Source organism: Hevea brasiliensis, chromosome 2 (assembly GCF_030052815.1).
Source record: "Hevea brasiliensis isolate MT/VB/25A 57/8 chromosome 2, ASM3005281v1, whole genome shotgun sequence".
NCBI classification, from domain to species: domain Eukaryota; kingdom Viridiplantae; phylum Streptophyta; class Magnoliopsida; order Malpighiales; family Euphorbiaceae; genus Hevea; species Hevea brasiliensis.
This window is the reverse complement of record NC_079494.1, coordinates 119,191,989-119,204,318: the sequence shown is the minus strand read 5'-3', so window position 1 is coordinate 119,204,318 and position 12,330 is coordinate 119,191,989. Positions and strand designations below refer to the sequence as shown.

At 32.9% G+C, this 12,330-nt stretch overlaps 1 pseudogene; it reads left to right on the top strand.

The window, feature by feature from the left end:
- The first annotated feature begins 32 nt into the window (after nt 1–32).
- LOC110653849 (wax ester synthase/diacylglycerol acyltransferase 11-like) lies at nt 33–11,408 on the top strand (annotated as a pseudogene).
- Nucleotides 11,409–12,330: the final 922 nt, after the last annotated feature.

The window sequence follows — 12,330 nt, the reverse complement described above, 5'->3', positions numbered from 1 at the left end:
AAAAGATTTTCGATATTGCAGCTTTTGTCCCGATGGAATCACAGAAAGATCTAAAACGAAGAAAGCCACATCTTAAACCAGTTGAAACCGATCAGAGGTCAGCACACAAAGTAAATAACGACAGAGAGAAAATCACTGAAGAAGAACCATTAAGTCCAGCTGCTCGGTTGTTCCATGAACCCAACGTCAATGTCTACGTCCTAGGCCATCGTGGGGTGCAAGACTCGAATTCACCCGCATATCATTAAAGCCAACTTGGTGCACACTGTGCTTAAGCATCCTCGCTTCCCTAATTTGCAGGTATTAATTTCCATAAACTATTTTAGTTTTGGAATAATAATTTCTAATCCAAAATTCAGGCAATATGTTTAGGATGGTTACTTTAATTGTATATGATTTTTAGTTCTGTGGTAATTATATATTATATGTTGTGTTATTTTTGTGACTTGAATTTTGGATATATTTTTTCATGGATTCGAATTGTGACCCGATCGGAAAGTTTCGTATTGCGACCCAATTGGGATAAAAAGTGAGATTTGTGGGAGAGTTGTGAAATATTCGGGGAACACATTGGGGTTAGAGTTTGAGAGTTCTGATTGATTGTATTTTGTTCTTTTCATTATATTGGAACTTTTTTCTCTTCTCTTGCCCGTGGACGTAGACCTTAAGGTTGAACCACGTTAAATCCTGTGTTATTATTCTTCTCTTTTCAATACTGTGTGATTGTGCGATTTGTTTGTATGCCTTAGATTTGCGTGCTTGTTATAACAAACTGGTATCAGAGCTTTGTGCGCAAAACCTAGGGTTTACAAATGGCATCATCTTTAACAATATGAGATGGAGAAGTTTGATGGTAGATCGAGTTTCAGTCTATGGAAGATTAAAATTAAATCTTCCTTGATACTACAAGGCCTATGGAAGGCAATCAATGATAACTTTCCAGAAAGTATGAAAAAGGCGGAGAAGGCTGATCTAAAGGAGAGAGCCTCGAGTGTGATTTTCATGATCGTAACTGATAATGTCCTACTGAGATTGCTGGTGAAAGCTCAGCATCTACGGCATGGAAGAAATTAGAGGAGTTATACTCTGCCAAATCGCTGACCAACCGCCTGTATTTGAAGAAAAGACTTTACAATCTGAGAATGAGCGAAGGTACGCCCATTAAAGAACATCTGGATGAATTCAATTCAATCATTATGGATATGAAGAATATTGATATTAAGATTGATAGTGAGGATCAGGCCCTTATTGTGTTATGTTCTTTGCCACCCTCCTATGAAACTTTTGTTGATACTCTATTGTATGGGAAAGATAGCATTTCACTAGAGGATATTAGTAATTCTCTAAAATCAAAGGAGTTGAAAAAGAAATTTCCAGATAATAGAGAAAGATTTGAGGGGGAAGGTTTGGTGAGCAGGGGAAGAACACATTCAAGGGAGGGTTCTTCCAGCAGGAAGAAATCTAAGGCCAGATCTAAGTCAAGAATGAAAAAGGCCAACTATTTTGAGTGCGGAGAGCAAGGTCACTACAGGAGAGACTGTCCCAAGTTGAAAAATAAAAAGGGAAAGCAACCAGAAAGTTCTGCGAATGTGGTTGATAGTTTTATTGATTCTGATGGTGATGATAGTGCTAGAGAAATTTTATCCGTGAGTTCAGATCATGGACAAAATTCATGGATTCTTGATACTGATGCTACTTATAACATGTGTCCACACATAAACTAGTTTGTCACTTGCAAACAAATGAGTAGCAAGGTGTTTCTAGGCAATGATCGTGCATTATCTGTTGAAGGAATTGGTAACATTAGATTGAGGATTTTTGATGGCGTTGTTAGAACTATAAAGTATTGGCATGTTCCAGGACTAAAGAGGAACCTAATTTCTCTTGAGACACTTGACTCTTATGGATTCAGATACCATGCAGAGAATGGAGTTCTCAAAGTGTGCAAGGGCTTTATAGTACTCATGAAGAACAGTTTGGTTTTAGGATTGTATTTTCTTTAGGGTAGTATAGTTTTAGGGGAAGCTACAGTAGCATCCGAAAGTAATAATCAGAATCATACTCAATTGTGGCATATGCATCTTGGTTATATGAGTGAAAGAGGACTATCTATGTTAAGCAAGCAGGATTTGTTGGACGGGTAGAAAACAGAATCTATGGACTTTTGTGAATACTGTGTGTTTGACAAACAAACCAGGGTGAAGTTCAACAAAAAGGCAGTGTGCAAGACCAGAGGAATGGTGGATTATATCCACTCAGATCTATGGGGTCCTAACAGAATCCCTTCTAAAAGCAGTGCCAGGTACTTCATGACTTTGATTGATGATTACTCTCGAATGATGTGAGTGTATTTTCTGAAAACAAAAGATGAGGCATTTTCAACCTTTGTAAAGTGGAAAACGATGATTGAGAAGCAGACAGAAAAGAAGGTCAACCATCTTAAAACTGATAACGAGTTGGAATTTTGCAATCGTGAGTTCGATGCATTCTGCAACAGTGAAGGTATAGTGAGACATCACACTTGTACAAGGACACCACAACAGAATGGTATTGCAGAATGCATGAACAAAACGCTTTATGACAAAGCACAAAACATGCTCTCACATTCAGGATTGGAAAAGGATTTTTGGGCTGAAGCAATTAATACAGCCTGTTTCTTGGTTAATAGATCTCCATCTACAGTTATTGAGTGCAAAACTCCTTTTGAGATCTAGTCCGGTTCACCTACTGATTACTCTCAGCTGAAAGTATTTGGTTGCCCTGCTTATGCTCATGTGAGAGATGGTAAGCTTGAGCCTAGGGCAAGAAAATGCATATTTCTAGGGTATGCATCTGGAGTGAAAGGCTACAAGTTGTGGTGCAATGATCTAAAGTCTCCAAGATTAATTATCTGCAGGGATGTGACATTTAATGAGCCTACTTCATTGGATATTCAGAGGGAAGAGTCAATAGCAGAATCAGATCACGGTGTCAGAGAATAGTTGGAGCTTGATATTGATACTTCAGCAGTTCAGTCCAGTGATTCAGAGGATGAGGTGCAAGATCCTGATCAACAAGAGGATGCACCTAAGCAACAATAACAGAAACCATATAGCATTATAACTGGTAGAGAGAGAAGATAGATTAGACCACCACAGAGATATGCATATGCAGATTTAGTTGCATTTCCCTTGTCAGTTGCTGAGACAGTTGATGTGCATGAACCCAGCAATTATTGAGAAGCTATTTCTTATTCAGATGTAGATCAGTGGGTCAGTGCTATGAGTGAAGAAATTGAATCTCTTCACAAGAATCAGACTTGGGAGCCTATAACATTGCCTAAAGGATAAAAAGTGGTAGGTTGCAAATGGGTGTTTAAGAAAAAGGAAGGCACTCAAAGGGTTGAAGCACCTCGATATAAGGCACGGTTGGTAGCAAAAGGCTTTACTTAGAGGGAAGGGATTAACTTTAATGAAGTGTTTTCTCCAGTTGTGAAGCACAGTTCTATTAGAGTCTTACTTGCTATGGTTGCTCTTTATGATCTAGAGCTTGAGCAACTAGATGTGAAGACAACATTTTTGCATGGTGAGTTGGAGGAGCAAATTTATATGAGTCAGCTTAAGGGATTTCTGACTCCAGGTATGGAAAACCGTATTTGCTTACTTAAAAAATCTTTATATGGTCTGAAACAGTCTCTTAGGCAGTGGTACAAAAGATTTGATATATTCATGATTCGTAATGGATTTAATTGTAGTTCATATGACAGTTGTATATATCATAAGAAGCTTTCAGATGATTCATTTGTTTATTTGTTGTTGTATGTGGATGATATGTTTATTGCTACTAAAAGCATATCATAAATTAATATTCTAAAAAAACAATTGAGTGGTGAGTTTGAGATGAAAGATTTGGATGCTGCAAAGAAGATATTGGGAATAGAAATTACCAGGGATAGAAGTGTTGGGAAGTTTTTCTTGTTTCAACAGGCCTATGTTGAGAAAGTGCTTAAGCGTTTCAACATGAATAATGCTAAGCCTGTGATTGTTTCGTTTGCTGCCCATTTCAAGTTATCTACAGACATGTCACCCAAAATAGATGAGGAGATGGAGCACATGTCCAGTGTTCCCTATTCGAGTGCTGTTGGTAGCATCATGTATGCTATGGTATGCACCTGACCTGACATTTCACATACATTTAGTGTTGTGAGTAGATACATGGCGTGTCCTGGGAAAGAGCATTGGCAGGCAGTGAAATGGATTTTGAGGTATTTGAAGGGTACTACAGATGTTGGTCTAACATTTGACAGGGGCAAGATGAGTGATTTAGTTGTTGGCTATGTGGATTCAGATTTTGTAAGGGACTTTGACAAGAGAAGATCTTTGACAGGTTATTTGTTTACTCTTTCTGGAAGTGCTATCAGTTGGAAGGCAACATTGCAAGCTACAGTTGTTTTGTCTACCACAGAGGCTGAATATATGGCCTTAGCAGAGGCAATAAAGGAAGTTTTATGGTTACAAGGTTTGGTGGCTAATCTTGGGTTAATACAAAACAAGGCAACGATGTCTTGTGAAAGCCAGAGTGCAATACATCTCACAAAGAATCAGATGTACCATGAACGAACTAAGCACATTAATGTTAGATATCACTTAATTTGGGATATTGTATCTCAGAGAATTGTAGTTGTGCAAAAAGTCTCTACACATGATAATCCAGCAGATATGATGACCATGTGAGTCCCAGTCAGCAAGTTTAGACATTGCCTAGACTTGGTTGGTATTTATAGTGCTCAGTGATGCTCTTGCGAGGGCATATGACAAGACAGAGTATTTTTGTGGTTATTTTGTTGATAATAAAGGGAATTCAAGCTAAGGGGAAGATTGTTATTTTTGTGACTTGAATTTTAGATATATTTTTTCATGGACCCGAATTGTGATCCAACCCGAAAGTTTTACGCTGCGACCCAATTTATAACACCCCTACATGCATAGTTCTGTATATATATTTCTATTTAGGTGACCGGTGTCGGTCCAGACAATCAAGAGGCTTAGAACCATATTTAAGTTACATAGAAAAGCCCTGAATAAAAATTAATAGTGATTACCAAAAGGGAAAATATAAATAAGAAAAATAGAGCATAAAAGGTTAAATGAGCCGGGGGTCACAATGATGGGTGACCTTACCGGGAAGTAACTACGAGGTCAATTATAACCCTAATTTCGTACAGGACATTATGCCACCGCAGTCTTAAGAATAATTACGAAGCTAGTGGAAATGAGAAAATCACAGAAAAGAGTTGGGAATCAGGTCAAATAATTAGATCAGAGTTCAGGAAGAAATACAGTGTTATTGAAAAATCAGATTAGACCGACAAGGGGCAAATTGGTCAATTCACCCTTAGAGGTGATTCATGGCCTAAATGTTCATTAAAATGGAGGAAATTAAATTTAGAAAAAAAAATAGATTTAAAGTGAAGAAGTTATGGAGAAAGAAAATAAAAGAAAAGAATGCAAAATTTCAATGGGATTATGACATAATGATGACATCATAAAAGAATTACAAATTTAATTTATTAAATTTGTGGGATAATTATGAATAGAAAGAGACAAGAATAATTAAAACAAAAGCAATTTTATTTCCTCTTCCTCTTCAAGTGTCGGCTCCATGTTCCCTCTCTCTCTCCTTTACATTTCCTCCATAGCCATAAAAATTCAAGCTTTCAAAGCTTGAATCAACCCCATAAATCCCAAAATTTTCCTAAAGAAACCTTGTTTTTGGATCTTGGCAAGCATATTAAGAAGGAATTTAGAAGGAAATTGAAGGGAATTGAAGCTTTGGAAAACTTCACAAGAGGTTAGTAACAAATTCTTCAATTATCTATTTAAATTCACGTTTAAGTAATTGAAATAAAGTAGAATTTGAAGAAAAATAAAACACAATGGTAAGTTAAGGGACCATATGGAATTCGGCCAACATGTGATGAATTAGGGTTTGATGAAATTTATTAGAATTAAAGGGATATTCATGCTTGATGGAACATATAAGTAAGCTTTGTATACTTTGATTTAATGAATTGAACAATTTGCATAATTAGGATGCTTGAACCATTGAAATTAAGGAAAAATTTAGGGAAAATTGGTAATTGATGCAATTAGACCTAATTGAGACTTGAAATGGTCAATTGGAGTCATTTGGAATGTGTTTGAATGGTTGGAATGGGATTGAAATGGTGAATGTGATGCTGCCTCAATTGGGCAGTTTGACCTTGGTCAACTCAAGAGGCCATAACTGAAAATTGGTTGTTCCAATTGGTGTGAGGCCAATTGGAAATGAAAATTAAAACCCAAACTACAATTTTGGTGAAGAAACCTTGCCCTAAAACCAAACACAAATTGGTGAAAAGTTAGGTCAAATCTGGATTTAGGCACACTACCCTACTCAAAACTGACCATATGAACAGTACTTGTTCAAATGGTCATAACTTTCATGATACTACAACTTTCATGAAGAGCACAAACCTAAATTCTGACGATAACCCATCCGAAAAGTGAGCCACAGTCGGCACACCAAAACTGCCAGAACAGAATTGGTACCCAGAATTCTAGGTTAAAACCAATCCGGCCAGCCACCTTGAAATTAACATAATTTGACCTACAAAACTCCAAATGGAGTGATTTAAAAAGAGAATTAAAGCTAAGACAATAAGGAACAACTTTGATGAATGAAATTTGACCAAATTCCCAATGTAAATAGACCAATGGAAGATGATCCAAAATTGAAATTTTTGGATTTAACTTTAATAGACTTTGAATGGCAATTGGCAATCAACGCCAATATATTTGTGATCCAAAAGGTGGTGTGTGGGTATAATTAGAATTAACATACCTGTTAAGCTTGAAAAAGTCAATATTTTGACTTAAATAGTGTAATGAATAGTAATCCATGAATGCCAAATACAAAGAATTCTATTTTAAGCAAATTTAAGGTACAATCAAGTATGCATGAAATTAATTGTTGGATTAATTATGACACATGATACTGAAATACTATAAATTATGTGCTTTAGTTGAAAAAGAGACTGGGAAGGAAGTTAAGGAAAAGTGAGTCAAGGCCTAGAAGCAATTCATACAAGGTTTGTGCACAATACCTTTTCAATTTTGATTTGCTATGAGAAATTTATTTGAATATATTTTGATATAATTTATGCTGAATAATGATTTGAGAAATGTTGTGTTGCCACTTGTGAATTGAAATTTGAAATGGAAATTTACTTAATGTTTGAATGATTTAATTTTAAATTGGTTTTGGATTCACTCTTAGCATGACAGTATCACTGTATTCCTCCTCCATTTACGGGGTTGTGATCAACTATATTCATCCCTCTCTAGCTTACCAGTTGAGGTTAAGATCGAATGAGTACTCATATAGCTAGCTAGCCACCTCCCTCATTGATTTCGATTAGTGGGGTTGAGATTGCTTTGTCGTGGTGTACAATACAGCATTGATAGAAAATTTTGTGTCATGACCTAAGTTGTATATGGATTGGTAACACTGTGATTTATAAATTTATTTGACAAAATAATATTATAAAAGTTGACTTCAATCCCATGAATTGTCATTGTGAAATGATTTAAATTATGCTTATTGATTTATATTTTGATATTCATCATCTTTAAATTTGTATTGTGCACCACTGAGTAAAAATTACTCAGTGATAGCTTTATTTACTGTCACATATAAGGGAAAAGAAAAAGCAACAAAGTGAGCTGCTAAGTTGACAGGGGAGCTCCATTGAAATTTTTGTACTGGTATTTATTTATACCCTTATAAATTAGTTTAATGTAATATTTGTTCATATGTATCGTTTGTATTAGTTGAGCAGTTATACAATAAAAATTTGTAATAATATTATTTTTGTTTTTTTTTATTGAAAATTGAGACATGTTTCTGTAAATTAAGTTATCTAATATTGATGAGATTATTGAACTGTTTTGAGAATGTTTTGAGTTGTGTATTTTGAATTGAGATTTGGTTGAATTATGTTGAATTGATAAATGTGGGCGGTTGAGATTTGAAAACTATATATATTGGGAGTGTTTTTTTTTTTTTTTACAGGTATTAGAAGAACTGTTTTTTTCAATTATAGATGGCACTCTGCCGAAATTTTTATAAAATTTGTGAAAAATAAAATTTACCATTAAAGGTTTTTAAATAATGCTTTAACATTATTTTACCACTTAAAATCAATTGAAATTGGTTAAAATCCTTTGTAGTGTATTTAATGAATTATCGGTAGACGAAGTTCGATGATTTATTGAGTGAAGGGCATGGGCCGATAGGCCCAGGCTCAAAGCCCACCATTGATCTCCTTGGGGATGCGGGGGGAACGCCCCCACGGTATGAACCAGTATAAATATTATAATATTCTACTCTCTCAACACACTGGAGTTAGGGTTTGAGAGTTCTGATTGATTGCATCTTTCTCTTTTCATCATAGTGAAACTTTTTTCTCTTCTCTTGCCTGTGGACGTAGACTTTACGGTTGAACCACGATTGTATAATTTGTGTGTGTGCCTTAGATTTGCATGCTTGTTATAACATGTTGATACTGAAAAATGAATTGAAAGGTAATTAACGAGAAAAATAACAAAGAAATGAAATGGGTACGCACGAAAGTGGATTTGGATAAGCACGTTATTGTTCTAGAATTAGATGAAAGCATGGAAGCACCAGACAGATTCATAGAAGACTATATTTTCAACCTCTCCAAAACCACTATTAACAAATCACAGCCTCTCTGGGACCTCCATCTACTCGACCTGAAAACCGCAGATGCTGACGCCATTGGCGTTTTTAGAATCCACCACCTTCTTGGGGATGGAATTTCTCTTATGTCTCTTCTATTGGCATGCACCTGACAAATTTTTGACCCTAAGGCATTGCCGATTATTACTACGATGATTGAGAAGAAGCAACAACAGCTACAGGAAGCGAATAAGGGTTTTTGAGAGAAATTTTGGGAATATGTTATGGAAGTTTGGTGGGTTATTCAGCTATTTTGGAATAGCGTGGTTGATGTTTTTATGTTTTTGGTAACCACATTGTTGTTGAAAGACACTGAGACCCCTGTCAAAGGTCCACCAAGTGTTGAGTTTACTCCTAAACGCTTTGTTTGGCAGACAGTGAGTTTGGAGGGTATTTTTTATCAAAGGGTGTAACAAAAACAAATACATAATAGAAAAGGGTGTGATTTATTTTAATTACCAAAACGGAGTAAATTATGCTGAGGTGGAAGATGTTAGAGTGGGATACTAATTATAATAAATAGTGTATAAATTTTAAACAAAATAAGGAAAAGCTCGATGCTACTTATAATAGCATCCAGCTTTATTTTAATTTTTTTAAAATTTTATTTTATATTTTAAATAAAATATAAATATTATTTTATTAAATAATTTTATTATAATTAATATTATATATTATAATATTTTTATTATAAAAAATTATTTTTCAATTTAAAATTAAATTAAATTTTAATAAAATAAAAAATTAAAACATAAAATATTGTTATAAAAAATAATTAAAAAATAAATGAAAAGCTGGCTTTTTATTTAATTTTTTAATATTTTATTTTATATTTTAAATAAAATATAAATATTATTTTAATAAATAGTATTATAATAATTAATATTATATATTATAATATTTTTATTATAAAAAATTATTTTTTAATTTAAAATTAAAATAAATTTTAATAAAATAAAAATAAAAATATAAATATTATTTTAATAAATAGTATTATAATAATAATTAATATTATATATTATAATATTTTTATTATAAAAAAATTATTTTTTAATTTAAAATTAAATTAAATTTTAATAAAATAAAAAAATTAAAATATAAATATTATTTTAATAAATAGTATTATAATAATTAATATTATATATTATAATATTTTTATTATAAAAAATTATTTTTTAATTTAAAATTAAAATAAATTTTAATAAAATAAAAATTAAAATATAAATATTATTTTAATAAATAGTATTATAATAATTAATATTATATATTATAATATTTTTATTATAAAAAAATATTTTTAAATTTAAAATTAAATTAAATTTTAATAAAATAAAAAATTAAAATATAAAATATTGTTATAATAAAATAATTAAAAAAATAAATGAAAAGCTGGCATTTAATATTTTTACTTTGTTTTAATATGATGAAAATAGAATGTCTTATGTATATTGAGCTTTGCAGACTGTAAACAATGTTGCTCTCGGAGTCACACAGGCTGGCCTGTCACAGTATTTTAATAGAAGATATGGTGAGTAGTGGGAACTCCATTGCTAGTTTATGGATAAGGTTTCTCGCATTTGGCAGGTGATAAGAGTAATAAGAATGCTGATGAGGAGCCAACCCAAATGACAAATAATCTCCCATAGAATATTAGGCTCAGAGCAACTCTTCTCGTCAATATAAGACCAGTCACAGGAATTCAGGTCGTGTTTCTTCTTCTTCTTGTGTGTGTGTGTGTGTGATATTGCGGTATAACGTTGGAAATTATTTAGGTGGGCAATTTTGCAGGCTTTAGCTGATATGATGGAAAAGGATGGTGAAGCAAAATGGGGGAACTGGATTGGTTATGTCATCCTCCCTTTCACCATTGCCATCCGAGATGACCCTTTAGATTATGTTCGTAAAGCCAAAGCCACAGTTGATCGAAAGAAGCATTCTTATGAAGCATTGTACACTTTCTCCATTGCTGAAATTATATTTAAGCTTTTTGGCATTAAGGTACCAAATCAAATATATAGAGATATCATCATATGTATTCCGGAATATGGATATTGATTAGCCAATTATTGTTTATTTTTGGCCTTTTTCACTGGGACAGACAGCCAGTGCTCTATCCCACAGAACTATCTATCACACGACAATGTGCTTCTCCAATCTAGTTGGACCTCAAGAGGAAATCGGGTTTTATGGTCATCCAATAGCTTACATAGCTCCAAGTTCTTTCGATCAACCACACGTACATAATTTAGCACTTTTCTTGTTAATTTCACTTGATTGATAGTGTCATCTTCTAAATGCATGCCTGCCTGACCTTATATTGAATATTGTAGGCATTGATGATTAACTTGCAAAGTTATGCCAAATAAGATGAGCATTGTTCTATTGGTTGATGAAAGCTCTATTCCTGATCCTCACCAGCAAATTCATGACATCATTGGATCTCTCAAACTCATTAAAGAAGCTGTGCTATCTAGAGGTCTTCTCAATTCTCATGGATAACATTCCATCCTTTTCTGAGAAACCAACTCTTATCACTTACTATATTCTCTCTTGGTCTATATATGATTAGATATGAATAATTAAAAGCTTCGTCTTAAATAAATTAGCTACTAGTTAATCAAAACAAGGTGCAGACAATATGTTTCTGTTTCTGTTTGAACCAATTTGCATAACTTGTTTGTTGGATACAACAGTGGCAACGAGAATTCAAATAAAATCATATAATATGTTTGTTATTATTGTTTTATCTCCTTAATAAGAAATTGTACCTTGTCTTATATCAAGCTAAAACAGAATCAGCTAACTCTTAACAAAGATTGGCTTAAAAAGTTACAATGAAAACTTTCTTTCTTTTTTTTTTTTACTTCTTATGGGGAATTAACTTGTCATTAGCCTAAAAAATAAAATACTGATAATTCTGAATCTGGAAGGGAGATTTGCATAAGGACCCAGCTAATTGAATTTTAAGTTTGATAGAAAATGAATAATTAGTAATACTAAGGAATTATCTGTGCTAATGCACATGGCTACTAATAATTTTAAGATATAATATTTTTAATTTTTATATTTTTTTAATTTTAATACATAAAAGTAAAATAATGAAGTTTTTTTTAATTTTTATATAAAAAACTTTTAATAAAAATTTTATAACAGAAATAATAAAAATTTATTTGTATATAATATAAATATAAATATATGTAACAAGTATAAATATATAAATATATGTTAATATATCATAATTTATTTTATAATAATGGTTATTTATTTTATATATATATATATATAAAAGAAAAATAAAAGAGAATTAAATATAAAAAGATAATAATTGCTGGAGTATATTTCTCTTCCAGAAATAGTCCTGCAGTTTCCAAGAAAATCGGCCACGATTTAACCTCCGCTATAGTTCATGTAACGCGGATGGACTTGTTCAGCATCAGCACAACTCTTTGGCGAGGAATTATTAGGTGCACTCCTTGCATATACAACTTCTTGGAACCCATCTCTGTATAATAGGAAGGACCCACTCTCTCACAGATAAAGCACCGCACC